The following is an 18,144-nucleotide window of genomic DNA, read 5'->3' on the forward strand; positions in this document are numbered from 1 at the left end:
TATGTTTTCTTAACCGTTTGTTTGACTTGTGTTGAAATTAAATAAATTAATGACTTAAAGAACTTTGCCTAATTAATTAATTAATTTGAGTCAATAAAGTCCATTTTTCTAATCATAATTGACCTAGTACGACTTTAGGCATACCCCTATTGATTAATAACACCGAAAACAGTCCCAGATTGAAACTCCAGCATTGGCGCCAAAGTCTGGACTGTAGCGCCACTATGTGGAGTATGGCGCCTGGCGACAGCTCTGTCGTCTGGCGCTACATTACACAGTGCGACGCCAGTCCTGTCGTTTTGCCGACCGTTCATATTATTGGTCGAGTCATCACCTAGTGTCTAATTAACCAGTTTGCTAATTAATTCGATTAATTTTCGCTGTCAATAGTACTTGGTTAAGTCATTAATCGAGTTTAGGCACTAAGTCCCATGGTCTTAAACAAGAGTTCAAACATGTCACTTACACTCAACGCACACACCAATACGCACACTTGGACCATGTCTAAGGGAGTCTTGCATGCACGTTTTTTCCGTCATTTTTTTAGGGGGGTAAGTCGGATATTAATCCTCCAATTTAAAATCTATACTTAGTTCCCTAAAAATATGTACATTATTTTTGGCAAAAATATGCACCCATTTTTTATTTTCTCTTTTTTTAAGAACCGTAAAGTCAAGTCGATTTGAGTCAAGTAATTAAAACGCAAAATAATGTAAATTACAGCGCGTGGTCAAGAAAGGAAGGACGGTTAATCAAAGACAACCTCTTCGTACAAGTCCAACTTTTCGACAAACCCATAGCTCGTAAGAGGAAAGCTAAGACCATAATGGCAACACAAGAAGAAGTCAATGAGCTTAGGAACCAACTGGTTACCGAGACTGAAATGCTGAAGCTCCTCACACTTAAGATCGATGATCCCGTTAAACAACAACAGATGGACCTCATACAAGAAAGTCTAAGAAAGCTATCTAGCGACTACAAGTTACAAGGGCTTACTTCACAAGGGGTCTCGGTGGACAAAGATCTTCTTCCGCAGAAGTTCAATGCCAACGACATCCGGAAATTCAGAGCAACTGATAATCCTTATTTTCATTTAAGAGCATTCAAAACGATAATGAGTATTAAGGGTATCGATAAGAAGGTCTTCCTCTCTCGGTTCTCACTGTCTCTCGAGACCGTTTGCCAACAATGGTTCTTTTCTCTCGAGAAAGAAAAGACCTCTACTAGGGAGTCCATAGCAAACGCTTTTGTTGATAGATACAAGTGCAACATTCAAGTTGAGACTGACCATAGGGAACTTGAAATCCTTAAGCAGAAAGAGAACGAAGGCTTCACCTCTTTCTTTAACAAATAGAGAGAAACCTCAGCTAAGATGATTGAGGTGCCAAGTGAAAAGGAGTCTGTAAGGTTGTTCATCAAGAACCTTCAAGAAAAATATTCCAATCATCTCAAGTATCAAAATAATCTCCATACCTTCAAGGCCGTCTACGACATTGGGATCAATATTGAAGACGACCTGGCTAAGTTAAAAGCTGCCAACAATAACTCCAACAGTGGCTGGAAAGGAAAGAAGAACGACAATCCTTCTTCTTCCAAAACCATCCACTCAAACAACGTTAACACTTTTAATTTAGGAGAAGTCCTTGCTATGAACAATCAAGGACAAAATAAACCATTTAGGAGAAACTTTACTCCTATTGGCATGAGTTATGACACCGCATTTGATCAATTAAATGCAAAAGGTCTTATAACTCCTATTAGACCATTTGGGGACCCACAAGTCGAAAAGAGGTCGGCTAATTGGAACCCCAATGCACACTGTAAGTATCACCAAGGTAGGGGCCATCTCACCGAAAACTGTTGGAAGCTTAAGGAAGCTATCCAAGACTTAATCGATAACAACAAGCTGCCATTGCCCCCTGCCAGTAAGAAGCCAAGCATTGATAATGCACCTCTCGCTCATGCCTTGGCTATCTCTGATGAGGAAAACGAGGTTGACCCCTCATCTCTCATTAAACCTTTCAAAGAAATCCATGCCATTGAAGAAGACGAGAAGATATTCTCGATGCCATGGATAGCCTTCCAGAACCGGCAAGTAAAGAAGTCATACAATCGCTCACACTGTCAATGATTGAAGGGTCGCGTTTGCTACGTGAAACTCTCAAAGCCATAAAAGAACTTCAAAAGAAATATGACGAGGTTCCACTCCTGAAAGATGAACCCAAGAGAGAATTCACACCCATTAGAACGACTTATGAGGCAAAGCATTTTCCTTTAAAAGTCACTAAAAAACCCAAGAAGAGTAATAGAATTTACACTCCAATTGGGATACCATATGCACAAATGTTCGAAATGCTCTCCGAGAGTGGCGAGATCAAACCTCTCAAACCAAGACCATTCGAATCATTGAAAAGGATCGATAGATATTACTGTCAGTATCATCAATCAGGGGGTCACACTATCGAAAACTATTTTAAATTTAAGGATTTAGTTCAGAAAATTATTGATGAAAAGAAACTAATCCAAGTTCCACAAGAAGACGATGCAACCATTAATGGAGTTTGGGACAGTGATGAAGAAGATGTCTATCTAAAAGACATAGTAGGATCTCCACCTTCTGTGTCATACTCCATGGATGACTTTTGGGCTGAAGAAGATTCATCGATAGACGTCCTCACAAGATCTGGGAGAATGCAACCTCCCGTTTCAACACAACCTATGCCGACCGCACAACAAGTTCCCATACCTATCATTGAAGACAATGATATCGTTATGCAGTTTAAGAAGACAAAAGTTGAGATGAACGTATGGAAACTTTTGGCAACATCTCGAGAACATAGGTTGGCTGTAATGAATGCCTTGGACAAAATTGGGATAGATCCTGATACTACTCCTGAGGGGTTAGCCAACTTCCTCACAAGTGATCTTCCTTGTCCAATTAATTTGATCACCTTTTCTGACAAGGATTTACCTCCAGAAGGTGACAAACATTATAAGGCATTAAACCTCACAGTAGTTTGCGAGAGAATGAATGTTCCTATGACTCTTGTAGACAATGCATCGGCCATCAGCGTCTGTCCATTTAGAACTGCGAGGATGCTAGGCATAAGGGATGAAGATTTAACTCCGTCTACACAAGGAATAAGGGCATACGACAACACTCGACGTCAAGCTCTTGGTAAAATTACCCTGAACGTAACGGCGGGAGCAATAGAACACGCTACTACTTTCCAAGTTGTAGACATTCAAGCTTCGTTCAATTTATTGTTTGGGCGCCCTTGGCTTCATGACCTAAAGGTCGTCCCCTCTTCTCTCCACTAACAAGTAAAAGCTATAGTTGGGGGGATTCCTATCACCATCGATGCTTCGCCTATGAGGATCAAGTCTATAGAAAACCCAATCATTAATGTAGAGCACGACGAGGATGATGAAGACTTATGGGGCTTTAACGAAGAAGTCTCCTTAATCCAGGAGGATGAAAGGACCCCTCTTTGCGATGACCCCAATTCCAACATGGTTGTAAGTGTTATGCTGAAGAAACAAGGTTATTTTCCTGGGATGACCCTAGGAAAGAAGAAAGGAATTGCAAAGTTGCTTGAGTCACCTGGCCTCCCTAAGTTAGACACTTTCGGACTTGGTTTTGAACCGACTCGGAAAGATCTCAAGCGAGCCCAGGAAAAGTCAAAGGCACGTAGAGACGCTCGCATTCAAAAGAAAGCAATCCCAATGGATCAGTACCCTCTTACACTTAATGGTCAATTTATAAAAGAAGGAGAGGACTATCCACGACATGAATTTACCGAGCCATTTGTTGTAAACGGTATAAGGCAACCGGAATTTGAGATTTTCTTGGATTGTTATTTCACAGATGAAATCCCAACTCCTGTCCATAAGGAGAAAACACCCCCATGCTTTGACTTTAACGTCATGGGATTACTATTTGGGCGAGAAAAGAATGAGCCAACTTATAAAGAGGATAACTTCCCGCTCATTCAAACAGTCTTACAAAGCGAAAGCTTCGATCCCTCGAAGCTAATCACTCTAGCTGAAGGATCACAACAAGGGTGGCGCAAGACTATCAAGGTGACTACTCCAAGCGGAAGAAAAATATCCATCACAACAGGGCAGGACCAATGTTTGAAGAATCGTCTGAGTCAAAGTCTGAGTCGGAGTCCCTCCCTATAGAGTCTTCTAGGTCTTTAGTAGTAGCACCTTCCCTTCCTATTTCTTCTCCTAGAATACTTAGTGATCAAATCCCTGAGGATATATCACTCTTTTGATGTAATGATCTCAGAGTATAATAATATTTCTCCTTCTCCTTATTTCTTGTGTTCTTCTCTAACCTAAGATGACGAGCATTGCTTAACTAACAATGAAAAAGACAAAGAAATTATTAAAGCAATGGAAACACTCAAAAAGAAAACACCGGTAGTTGAAGAAACTGAAACGGTTGATATCTCAAATGATTCAACTAATAAAAGAGAAGTTAAAATCGGATTAACACTTAATGAACAAGAAAGAACCGATTTAATTAACTTACTTAAAGAATTTATCGATGTATTTGCTTGGTCATACGAGGATATGCCAGGCATTAATAGGGAAATAGCTCAACACACTATACCACTAATTCCAGGAATGAAACCCGTAAAACAAAAGTTACGTCGAATGAAACCCGACGTAGCTCTTAAAATAAAAGAAGAAGTCCAAAAACAAATAACTGCAGGTTTCATCAAGGTATCCAAATACCCCGAATGGGTTGCTAACGTCGTCCCAGTTCCGAAGAAAGACGGAAGGGTAAGAATGTTTGTCGACTATCGAGATCTAAATAAGGCAAGTCCAAAGGACGACTTCCCTTTGCCACACATCGATATTCTGATCTGGTAGATAACACAGCAAATCACGCGCTTCTCTTGTTCATGGATGGGTACGCAGGTTACAACCAGATTCTCATGGCAGAAGAAGACATGGAGAAAACAACTTTTATAACACCATGGGGCACTTACTGCTACACGGTAATGTCATTCGGGTTGAAAAACGCGGGTGCTACTTACCAACGTGCAGCAACTGCCTTATTCCATGACATGATGCATAAAGAAGTCGAGGTATATGTCGACGACATGATTGAGAAATAAAAAGATTGTCCTGGCCATCAAGTAGCCTTAAGGAAATTATTCGAAAGGCTAAGAAAATATAATATAAGGTGGAATCCATCTAAGTGTGCTTTTGGAGTCACTTCAGGCAAGCTTTTGGGTTATGTCATAAGCTCTCGAGGAATAGAGATAGACCCAACCAATATCAAAGCAATTATGTTAATGCCACCGCCCAAAACTGAGAAACAGATTCGAGGATTTATTGGCCGGTTGCAATACATAAGTAGGTTCATATCAAAATTGAAGACAATATGTGAACCAATCTTCAAAAAGCACAAGAAGAATGTACCAGTGATATGGGATGATGAGTGTCAAAAAGCCTTTGAAAAGATCAAAGCCTATCTTGCAAATCCTCCCGTATTAGCACCAGCACTTCCCGGAATACCTCTTAGGTTATATTTGACGGTTACCAAAGAGACAATAGGAGCTAAGTTAGCACAAGAAGTAGAAGGCAAAGAAAACGCAATCTACTATCTAAGCAAGAAGATGCTCGAATACGAAGCACGCTATACACCACTCGAAAAGTTGTGCCTCGCCTTGGTGTGGGTCACAACCAAGTTAAGACATTACATGCTAGTGCATACCGTCTTCGTAGTCTCCCGATTAGATCCACTCAAGTATCTATTTGAGAAATCTACACTCAATGGACGCATATCAAGATGGATAGTCAATCTAGCCCAGTTTGATATAAGGTTTATGCCACAAAAAGCTATCCAAGGATCCGTGGTGTCAGACTTTCTAGCAGACTTTCCAATAGAAGACTCGACGGCAATACAAGACAATGAGTTTCCAGATGAAGACTTAATGGTCACTGAAGATGATACTTGGACCTTATTCTTCGACGGAGCCTCAAACCAAAAGGGATGTGGCGTTGGAGTATTACTAGTATCACCTAAAGAAGAGCATGTTTCAATCTCCATAAAGCTTGATTTCGACGTTACCAACAATGCCGCCGAATATGAAGCATGCGTGGTAGGCCTTGAAACAACTTTGGCATTGGGAGTAAAAAAGTAAAGGATATTCGGAGACTCTTCTTTAATTATCAATCAAATATCTAAAAGGTGGAAAGTAAGGAGCGAAAGTCTATCCTCTTACCAAACCTATCTGGAAACTCTTACCGATCAGTTAGAGAAGGTAGAATACACATATCTACCTAGGGAAGAAAATCAATTTGCTGATGCCTTGGCAAGACTAGCCTCAATGGTTAGGATTTCCACGGAAATCGAGCAAATGCCTCTAACTATAGAGAAAAGGCACAAACTAGCATACATCCAAGCTATAGAAGACGACGAAGAAGTCCAAGACGACGAAGAAGAAGAAGAAGAAGAAGAAGAAGAAGAAGAAGAAGAAGAAGAAGAAGGAGAACCATGGTACACGGATATACTCAATTATGTCACCAAAGGAGAATACCCTCCCCATGCTGACAAAAAAGCAAAACGAGCATTAAGACTCTTAGCTTCCCAATATGTACTCATAGACAACGAGTTACATAAAAGAGTACCTAAGGGTCGAGCTCCCTTATGCGTAGGAAAAAAGAATGCACAAAGAGCAATGAGAATAGTCCACGAAGGAATCTGTGGCACTCATATAAATGGCAAAATGTTAGTCTAAAAAATAATGAGAGAAGGATATTATTAGACTACAATGAATAGAGATTGCCATCAATATGTAAAAAGATGCCCTAAGTGCCAAATCTATGCAAATTTACAACATGTTCCTCCATCCTTGCTCTACACCTATACGTCGCCATGGCCATTCTCTACATGGGGAATTGAAATCATCGGCAAAATCACTCCCCCAGGAAAAGGAGGCCACAAATATATACTAGTAGCAATTGATTACTTCACAAAGTGGGTTGAAGCACAATCATACGCTAAACTCACTAAAAAACATGTAGTACTCTTTATCAAGAGGAATATTATTTGTCGATATGGAGTCCCACATGAAATGATAAGTGACAATGGAACTCACTTTCAAGCCGAATGTGAAGAATTGTTACAAAAATATAGCATTCCACATCATCATTCTTCCCCTTACAGACCTCAAGCAAATGGAGCAGTCGAGGCAGCTAATAAAAATCTAAAGACTATCATCGAGAAAATGACAAAAAATTATAAGCATTGGCCTGAAAAACTTCACTTCGCGTTGTGGGGTTACCGCACGTCAATCCGTACATCAACAGGAAATATGCCATTTTCCTTAGTATATGGAATGGATGTCGTACAACCTGTCGAACTAGAAATTCCATCTCTACGCATCGCGTTAGAGAGCAAACTCGATGAAGTTGAATGGGCTAGGGCAAGATATGAAGAGCTAATTTTTCTCAATGAAAAACGACTAGAAGCTCTACATCACACTCAGTGTTATCAAACTCGTATGGCTAGGCATTTTAATAAGAAGGTCAAGACAAGAAACATCAAAGTAGGGGACTTGGTGTTAAAAGTATTAAGGAAATATATTTTAGATCCAAGGGGAAAATTTAGAACTAATTGGTCTGGACCCTACATTGTCAAAACAATCCTGTCAGGTGGTGCAGCAAAACTAACTAATATGGATGGCAATGAGTTCTCGAACATGACAAATCTTGACCAACTTAAGAAGTACTACCCATAACTACTTGAGTAGGATACTCAAGAGAGCTACGTTTGGCCTGATTCCTTAAGAAAGGATACGTAGGCAACCCTTTACGGGTGCAGCCACTTTATTTTTCGACATTCTCGCGTCCCAGAATTTATTAAAAATTCGATAGATGATCGGCGAAATATCGGCGTCGCAGAGAAAACTCTGGCGCCAGCCAACGACCATCAGCGCCAGCCGACGGCACTGTCACCTGATGCAAGACTGCTGTGGCCGGCGCCAGTCGCTGATAAGTGGCGCCAATTCACAGCTAAATTCTGGGCATATTTCGGTGTTTTTCGGAAAATTTTCGACTTCCGTACTCGAAGAATTTCTGGAAAATTAATTTTTTCTGTTTTCATTGCTTTAATAAATAAATTTAAAGTAAATAATTAATTAAAAGCTGAAATTTCATTAATAAAATAAAATTACATTATTGATGGAATTTTAATAAGCAAAAATAAATTAACTTTAAATAAAAAATATAAACTAAGTCTAATAATTTGAAATTAAGCAATGCTCCTAATCTTTCTTTTCTTTCCTAGCCCTTTTCCAATTTTTGTCTGCTTCCTCCTCCTCATCCATAACCTTAGCTAGTAGGCATCCTTTAGAGGACCTACATTCAATCTTAGAGTAGATAGTTTCCCCTTCAACTAAGACTCCATGCTTCTTTTCTACCCAAGCCTTTTGATCTGTGGTGTCAGCTTTCCTTTTTCCCTTATCTTTTGTAGTACTTTTCTTGCTAGGCATCTTAGGTGTTTTGAATTCTACTCTTTCACCTAAGGTTCCTTGGCAGGAATCACCCTATCACCTAGATGACTCATCACATCAGTTTTACCCTGATCTTTCTTCAAGTCCTTTGAAGGTTTCTTCAGCAACCACTTCTTCACATCATTGGGCAAAGAAGGAGGAACCTTTTGGGTAATTACTTCCCATAAAGGTCTAGTACTCCAATAAGCATCAAATCTGTCTACTTCCTGAGAGACAGGGAACTCGTAGGGAGGACGAAGATCTCCTGAAGGAATATTCTGAAGCAAGCCGAATTGTGTTTTTACCCTGCAGGGATAGTAATAAGTCATACGGGACAAACTTGGAAGACGGCAGAAAGGTTGCTTGTTAACACCAACCATCCTTTCTATTTTCCACCACGGGATGACCCACTTGATAGCAAAATTACGAGATTCTAAGACCCTTCTCCACTCATGGCGCCCAATTTTAGAGAAGCGTTTCTTCCTCCTCATGAAGCAATTTGGAGTGTACTTCTCAATGTTGTCCGGAGGGCTAATTAATTCTAGCCTTTCCATTAGCCGCATCTGTAAAAAAATTGCAATGCAAATAAATTATTATTACTATACAAAAATATATTTTTTGATTTCTGCAGTAAAAAATATTATTTTTCTACCTGTAATAAAATTGGAGAGCCTCGAAAAGGTGCTTTTGGTTTCCTTTTCAATTCATCAAGACTAATCATAGTCTCTCCAACTATCAATGGCATTGGATTTCTCCCTGATTCAATGTGTTCTAGTACGATGGTTATAATTGATTAACCCTCATTATTTTTACCACTACTAAGAAAAAATTGATTAAGCATGCAAAATAAGAAAGCCCTTCTTCTATAAATATGAAAAGATTCAGAAAGAGGTTTATCAAAATAATGGCGAGCAAATTCTTTCAAATTAACTATGTTGCCATCTACTGTTTTTGATAAATCCCTTTCTTTTAAATTGAAGAAGCGTTCAAAATCCATGTAATAATATGCATCTATTCTAGTGATTACTATGAGGTCTATTGCAGGGAAACCTAAAATAGCACCAAATTCTTCCGGCAAAGGGCTGATTTCATCATACCCTATTCTAAAGCAATGAGTATCAATATCCCAATATTCTAGAGCTGTATGAATGAAGTCTAAGTCAAGATCTACCCCTTTGATACCATAAATTCCCCCCAAGTGAAACAAATCTAATTATTTTCTTTCTTTGGCATTAAGAGATCGACACCATTCATGGGTGTATTGGGTAAAAGTTTTGGTGACTAGAGACATGATATTATTTTTCTAAGGCCAAGAATTATTTTATTTGCTGAAATTATGAAAAGAATTGGCTGGGCAGGGGGCTATTTATGCACGAATTAGGAGCAGTTTTAATCGGGGTAGAATACGGAGTCAGCGCTACTTGGCGCTAGACGTCGCGGTTGGCGCCAGACGCCAAAGCTTGGAACCACACGCTAAGTGTAGCGCCTGGCGCTACACCCAAATGCGTGGCGCCAGCTGGCACCAATCTTCCACGTCATACGCGCTTTCCAAAACCGCGTTTTTACCTTAATTCAAGTCTGCTTTTAACTTTACGGCTCCCTTATCTTTTATTATATTATTATATTATTCTTTTTTGGATTTTATTTAGGATAATTTCCAAGTTTTTTATAAACCCAATCTTTTATTTGACTTTTCCTTTTTTCATTTTTTTTTTTGGGGGAGAAAGTCGGATACCCTCCATCAATAATAGAAATGTTGGAATTTTTGCGCAAAAGTACTTGTCACACTTTCTTGCACACACAAACATGCACATAATAATATAAATAAAAAATGAAAAAAAAAACATGATAAATAAAATTAACTCATAATAAGTATGTATATAATAAAAATGTCTAAAAAATGAGTCTAACTAAAAGGCAAAGTTCTATACAAAGTCAAAATAAAAAATTAAAAAAAAAAGCACAGGAACAAACTACGGCGCCGGGGGACGTACACCCATCATCTCGTAAAACTACGCCGTACGAGGAGTAACCTCTCCACCAGCTCCGGCTCCAGCTCCAGTCTCCTCGAGAGGAGGAAAACTCAACGTGGGTCCACTCCACCCAAGATCAACCTGAGGCTGAGGCTGCGGAGGCTGCTGCGATGACGAGCCAATCTCGTACATACCGCCACCTCTAAGAGCCGAGGTAGCCTCTCCGTGGCCTACCGGCGCAGCATGAGCACCCTCAGAGGAAGAACTCGAGCCCTCCGCCACATCGGCATGGGCAGCCTCAGAGCGACCGCCTCTACCCCCTGACGTAGTGCGGCGACCTCTCGAGCTAGACCTCGCCGGATCCCTCCTCACCTTAGGTCTCGGGCGGGTGTGAGTAGCAATAGGCTGACCCTGCAAAAAGAATTAAATCAGAAACAAAGCAAAATCGAAGCGGTAATGCAAAAACATATGAAAGGGAGACTACCTCCTGAACGGCGTCGTCCCGACAGTAGGTAGCTGCATTCCTCATCCGGACAAGCTGACTCCGGAAGGCGTCTATACATCGTGCCATCGCCAAAAGCACCTCGCGCGAAAACTGTCAAAGAAATAAGTCAGTAATCATGCATAATATATATGGACAAAAGTTGCAAATAAATAAGCTTACCCGAGTCTGGTGGCGAGGAATCGACTGCTCTACGAAGCACTCGTCCTCAGGATCCGGAGGAATCATCTCCTCGATCGTCCAATATGTCCCCTGGTAATGGATAGACATACGGGGTGGCACGGACTAAGCAGCATCGTCCTGATAAAGCAAAACAAAATCAGTAAATTATTACTTGGGGGCTACTTAACGAAAAGTAAAAGCAGAAAAATCTTACCGCCACATCCTCAGCCGGTACAGGAACTGGAGCTAACAATGGAAGTAGCTCCTCCGCATAGCATCGCCCGAGGATCGTGCAAGATTGCCAAGGGGTACCAGCTCCCTCTGACATGCTCAACAACCGCGCGGCGTCAAACATGTGACGCGGTGAAGGAGCAGGAACGACAAAAACATCGGAGGAATGCTGTCTAGCAACCCTCTCTCACAGGTATGCGATCGCTCCATAAGTCCCTAGGAAATAGCGACGCTTAGCAGAATACTGTGCGGCTAACCCAGGGACTGCTTAGCCAACCCACGGCCGGTACACCACCTCAGGCTCCTGCAAAGAATATCAATCAGGCGAAAGTCTACCTAAAGCATCACAAAACGGCAAATAAGAAAGAATCGTACCGCGATAATCCAATCTCGGACATACGCAGTGGACATCCCCACACGACGGCTGCCCCAAGAAGCACTCACTGGAAACCTGTGCGGCGACGGTCTCGCCGGCGCAGCAGAAGGGAAGTACTCGTAGAACCAGATCTACAAGGAGTTAAAATTATCAGCAAGTGCTAGCTAAAATGTAGAGCTAAACTTTGTAGGGAATAATGTATACCTCTACGACCCTCCAAAAGCCGGACAAAGCAACATTCGTCCTAAAGGACCGGTGTTGACACAAGTCCCTCATTGCACGAATGAAGTCAGCATAGGCCAAGCTGGCCCAGTCATAAGTCCCGATCCGGTGTAGATCGCGGACAGTAGGAAGGTAGTAAAGCAGCGCCCTACTACCCTTGTTAGGGGAGAACGTCCCTGACAACAAAATAAGTGCAAAGATGCACACCCGCTGCTCTCGGGTGGTCGCACCATCATCGAATGCTGCTGCTAGAGTCGAGCGGCGAATCCCCCTAGCACTGAACTGAGACGAATCGACCACAGCTCGAGCCCAAATGGTAATCGGCCCCAACAGCTCCTCGACCTCGGGAGAAAAGACGTCGATCCCATTGTCGAACGACAGTGGCACAGAGCTGAACTCCAATCCTGTGATGAGACTAAAGTCGGTAGGAGTGACCATCATCTCACCCCGGGGAAAGTGGAAAGTGTTGGTGGTGTCCCAGAAGAACTCCACCAGAGCACGCACTACGTGATGACCCTAGCTGGAGGCAACCATCGCCTCGGAGGTCTCAAACAACGCAGCAAGACCGCAAGACTCCCATAGGAGTCTCGTCTCTACGTCCCTAGCGATGTACATCTTGTACAGGTCGCCCAAGCCGTCACAGCCAGAGCCGTGACAACGCGTCCTCCCAACAATGATGCCCCGTCTCACCCTCTCAGAAATATGGTGGACAGGGGCAAAGAACAAGGTCCGCTCGTCCCACTCGGGGAGTCGACCAAGCAAAGTCGACGGCACGGCGTCGTCCTCCACGGGCTCATGCTCCCGTCGAGTGTCTCTGGACCGTGAACCAGAGCCTCGCTGTCTAGCCATGCTACATTGTGCAAAATTATCATAAATTAAGGTTCTATAGTATCTAAGGTTCGCCTAGCCGCATGATACTATGTTCGCAAAAAAAAAAACAGAGTACGTAGTACTAAAACAGAGCACAAATTCAAATTGAGCATAACGACATTTTTCAAGCAATCAAACAATTTCTTGCAATACTATAGTAATTATTGTGACAAATCGGATAAGAATTGCTAGCAAAAACACCAAGAACAAGTCACATTGCATTCTCGACCTCAAGAGGTCCAACAATGGCAATTCACTCATTTCTTCACCAAATTGAGTCAAACAAGTCTCAAATTACTCCCAAAGCAATATATAAACATAATCAAGCAATTTCATGGCATAAAATTTGATAAATAAAGAGAATTAAGCATTCTAAATTTCGAAATTTCATGAAATTCGAATATAAACATGTGCAAAATTCATAAAAACCGGTGTGAGTTTGAAGAAAACTTACATAGATCGGGAAAGTGGATGAAAATAGCTTTGATTTGCAACAAATTTGAGTGAATTCGGTTGAGAAACGAGTAAGAACGAAGCAAATGAATTTCTGCGGTTTTTTTAGCAAAGCACGACGACCAAAACAGCAAAAATGAAGAAGAAAGGGGTATTTAAGGAAAATCCCGTTCTGGCGCCAAGCGCTAGGCTTTAGCGTCAAAAATCATGCTTGGCGCCTGGCGCTAAGGCCAGTTGTGTGGCGCTGATGCTTTTTCAGCGGCGCCAGGACACTCAGCCACTCAGTGGGGTCGTTCTACCTTTTTGCAATATATTTTGGGTTCCTTGGTATGCCAGTTAGCCCCTCTAAGCAATTTGACACAATTTTTAGTAATCGGCTTAATTTCACAAAGTGATCGACCTGATGAAGGATCGTCTCACTTAGCTTAAAGCGCTTAAGCATTGGCTCATTAACAAAAGGCACCGACATAGTGGTTCATTCGCAAAAGGCACCGACGTACAGGTTCAAAGAAACAAAAGCGCCGACGTACAGGCATAGCGGGAGAAAAGTTCAAGCGAGCTTTTTAAGATCGACAAGCGGAGATCTTCGGTAATTTTCTTTGGAAAATTATCGCAACAAATGAGGATAGTTTCAAGCGAGGATATCTTCGGCAGCATTCCCTAGCTTGCGGAGAGTTGGCACAAACAACTAAAGGTGATTTCAAGCGAAGTTGTCTTCGATCGTGTTCCCTAAGATGTGGAAGATGGTCATAAAGCGGAAGAAGATTGTTTCAAATGAAATAATCTTCGATAGTATTCCCTTGGACGTGGAATATTATCAATGCGGAAGGGGATTATTTCAAGCGAAACAATCTTCGATGGTATTCCCTTGGACGTGGAATATTATCGAAGCGGAAGAGGATCGTTATAGGCGAAGCAGTCTTCTATATTAGAAGCAGTAACAAGCGTAGCAGTTTTCAAGCGGGATGGCATTCTCTGGGCAGGAGGTCATCAAAATAACAGTAAAGCAGCAGCAAATCGGTTACTTTCAGAGACGTGTGCTCGACGGTGCAAGATACGCGTTTCTTAAGTCTCTTATCTATTCAACTAACACTAGTTTTACAGGTATCGGCGTTACAAGAGTGATTAAGGATCGCTGACAAGGGAATAAACGCGTCGTCAATTGTCTATCCCTAGATCAAATACAATTTATACAACCTAAACAAACCTAATACGAGTATAAGGCAAGCATAGGGGTCGAACCACAGAGAACGATTAAACACCACCAAATGTTATCGACAATCAAGCTAGTCCGGAATAAGGGATAAATAAACTAAAGTCTAAAAATGCTAAAACAAGAAATAAAACATTAAGGGAAATGGTTTAGGTATAGCATTCACTTGAACATAAACAAAGGCATAGAAATTGAATTAATTATGAACTAAACATGCTCGAATATCGAAGTAAAGGGTCCAATCTAGCCGCCTTCCGGGGTCAATTGGCTTCTCCTAACATAGCCTCTATGTTTCCACATTAGAACCATATACTAGGAGGTACTATTAAATAACAATCGATAGTAATGAACCTTAACTAAGTCAACTTCCGTTTCTTGTTAGCAAAGATTCACCTTTAATCAACCAACAATGTGCACTTGCAAGAAGATTAAAGAATATCAAGCATATAAAGACTTTAATCACAAATAAATCAATTCTAAACCCTAGAACATGCTCAAGGTCCAACTACACCACAACCATCCCCTAAATGGGGAAATTACTCACTAATCATGATAATAACAAGATTAATCAACAAATAATCAAGAATCAACATGATCAACAAGCAATACCAACAACTAAAATAATAATCAAAATAAACAAATAAAAATAGAGGAGAGAGAGTAAGAAATTGCTCATTAATTGAAGATGAAGGTCTACAAAGGATTGAACAAGCTCCTTCTTCAAAATCCAAGTTCATTAATGAAGAAAACCTCACTTTCTCTCTCTACCAATGAAGACTAACCCTAACCTAATTTAAAACTAAAAACTTATTAGAGAGATGAATAGATAGTTATTCCCTTGTTTTTCTAATTACCCCAAAATTGGGTATTTATACTAAGCTAATAAAACTAGGAAAAATAAAGGAGAAATAAAAGAAGGAAATAAAATAAATTAAAAAGGAAAGTAAAAACTAAGAAACTAAATATAAAAATAAAAGGAAGAAATAAGAAAAAGGGAATAGAAAAGAAAGAAAATAAAAATGAAAGAAAAAAGAATATGAAAAGAAAACAAAACCAACTAATCAAATCCCCTAAACCGGCCCTTCTCCTTCATCTTTCACTTTGCTGCTTTGTGAACTTCATCACCACCGTATCACATCATCATCAACGGACATCATCATTACAAATCGAAATCAACGGTAATCACCAAGCTCCAATTGTTTGCTCTCATTAATTATCACGTGTGAAGCTCGTGAAGTGGTTCGATCGAACCGAGGGTAGGTGCGGCCGAACTACGGGGTTGGTTCGGTCGAACCATGGGTATGTTCGACCACTCCTCTTCGATTAACGAAACCCACAAAGTCTCTGACTCGAACTTCGACCGAACCACCAACGGTTTGCCCGAACTTGATTAAATTGCTAATTGTTCTGATTTTTGGGTCGATTGGTGGTTTGAGTAGTTGCGGGTCAGGTGTGAAATTGGTGGTGTATTGGTGTGGGTTTGGTTGATGTGGCTGCGCAGTTGGTTGAGTCGGGTTTGGTTTGGGTTGTGGGGTGCGTGAATTGGTGGGTGATTGGTTGCAGCAAGGTGCGGTTTGTGGGTGCTGGTGGTGATGCGGGGTGAAGCAGGCTGGGTTACGGTGGTCAGGTTGTGTTGCTGTTGGTGTTGGTTGAGCAGGTGTGTGTGGTGTTTGCGGGGTGAAGCAGGGGAAGTTGCTGGTGGTGTTAGGTTGCGCAATGTTGCTGCTGTTGGTGCTAATGGAGGTGCACTGGTGGTTTGCGATGTTGGGGTTTGGCAGGCTGCTGTGTGCGTGAGGGAGCAGGGGAGTTAATTGGTTGTGTGTGGTGTTAGCAGCTGGCGGGCTGTGGTGTTTGATTGGTGCAGCAGGGGAGAAGCAGAGGAGGTTGGCTGAGGGGCTGCTGTGGTTGATGTGGTGGAGGATAAGGGAGGTGGGGTGAAGGTTAAGGGGCAACAACAAGGTAGCACAGCACAATTTGCTTGGCTCAAAATTTGTGCCTCGAACCTCGGACTTCGAACTTGATTTGAACATGGAAATCGAGCGTCAACCCGAACACACCTACAAACACGAGCAAGATTGAGGAGAGAATTGGGACAAAGAATAAAATAAAATAAAATGAAAATAAACAAAGGACGAAATAAAACAAAACCATGACAAATAAAATAAAATCAATAAAATAGAAATAAATAAAATAAAATAGAAAATAAGAGACATAAAACTAAACTAATAAAAATAAACAAAAACTATACAAGCAAATAAAGTAAAATAAAATACGAAAATAAACTAAAGCTAATAAAATAAAGAAAATAAACTAAAACGCTCCAAAATTACCGAATAAACAAGAAACTTTATTAAAAAGAAAACAAGAGAAAGAAAGGGAAAATAAGATAAAATAAACACGAAAATGACTCTAAAACTACTCCCTAAGAGTGACATAAATGTCACTCATCAAATTCCCCCAAGCTAAACCTTTGCTCGTCCTCGAGCAAAGCTAAGGCAAAAGAGAACAAGATGGAATTATTGAAAGCAAAGGAAACAAAATAGAAACAAAGAGAAAGAATGTACACTAACTCACTGTCGTAGGAATCACGGATGCATTTAGCGTATGCATCAAGCCCTTTAAACCCCTATGTTGCCAAAGAGGACGAGTAAGCTCTCGTGAGGGTTTCCTAAGAGGTTTAACCCACAACTCTCGACAAAAACCAAGGCAAGGCAACAAAAGGAAAAAGGAAAAGGAACACTAAGAGAAAAAGCGAAACACAAGCTCATGTATGGACAAGAAATAAGGACGAGTACTAATGAATGCAAACCTTTCTAAATGGACAAATGTATGCAAGTTCCAAGATGTCAATGGTTGATTGAAACATAACACATGCTAAGCATAGAGAACTACTTAGGACTCAATCCACCCTAGCCCCAACCAATCGGGCCACGTTCTCTCCACTAGCTTCAAATCAACCCTTAAGCTGGCTTCTCAAGATTCCACAAAGGAACCGGAAAAAGATAAATAAATGAAAAACTTTGAGAAGGTAATCCCGACGTCTCAACTATGCATACTCTTTCCATAGGTTTGAAGTCTATCTCCCTCCACCGTTCTTTTGACCTAAACCACTAGAGTCTAAGGGTCTTTTTATTGGTTGTAACGTAAGGCTAAGGGTTAAGGCGGGGTAAAAATTTAAAATTTGGTGATAATTCCTAAGTGAAGCAAAAAGTGCGGCCGACACTCAAAAATAACTCAAGAATTCACTAAATATCAAGCAAAAATACCACTAATGCCATTCCCCCAAGCTTATTCAACACAAACACACAATATTCCCCCCCCCCCCCAAGCTTGAACAAAGCATTGTCCTCAATGCTTAAACTAAGGAAGAAAATGAAACCATCTAAAATATTTTTGTTGTTTTTGTTTCTTTTCCAATTTTTTCTTCTCTTTTTTTTTAACTTTATTCATTGTCCTTGCCTCTTTTTTTTTTTTATTTTGGACGGCTTTTTCTTGAAACTTCACTTGATTTTCAAAAATTTGCATATTTCTTTACAAGCTCAACTCTAACCAAATCTCAAAATGCATCTTGTTTATGATCAACAACTCAAAACTCAAACCTCACATGCCAATGCTTCACTAACAAA

This window comes from Chenopodium album, chromosome 6 (assembly GCF_948465745.1).
Source record: "Chenopodium album chromosome 6, dcCheAlbu1.1, whole genome shotgun sequence".
Taxonomy (NCBI): domain Eukaryota; kingdom Viridiplantae; phylum Streptophyta; class Magnoliopsida; order Caryophyllales; family Amaranthaceae; genus Chenopodium; species Chenopodium album.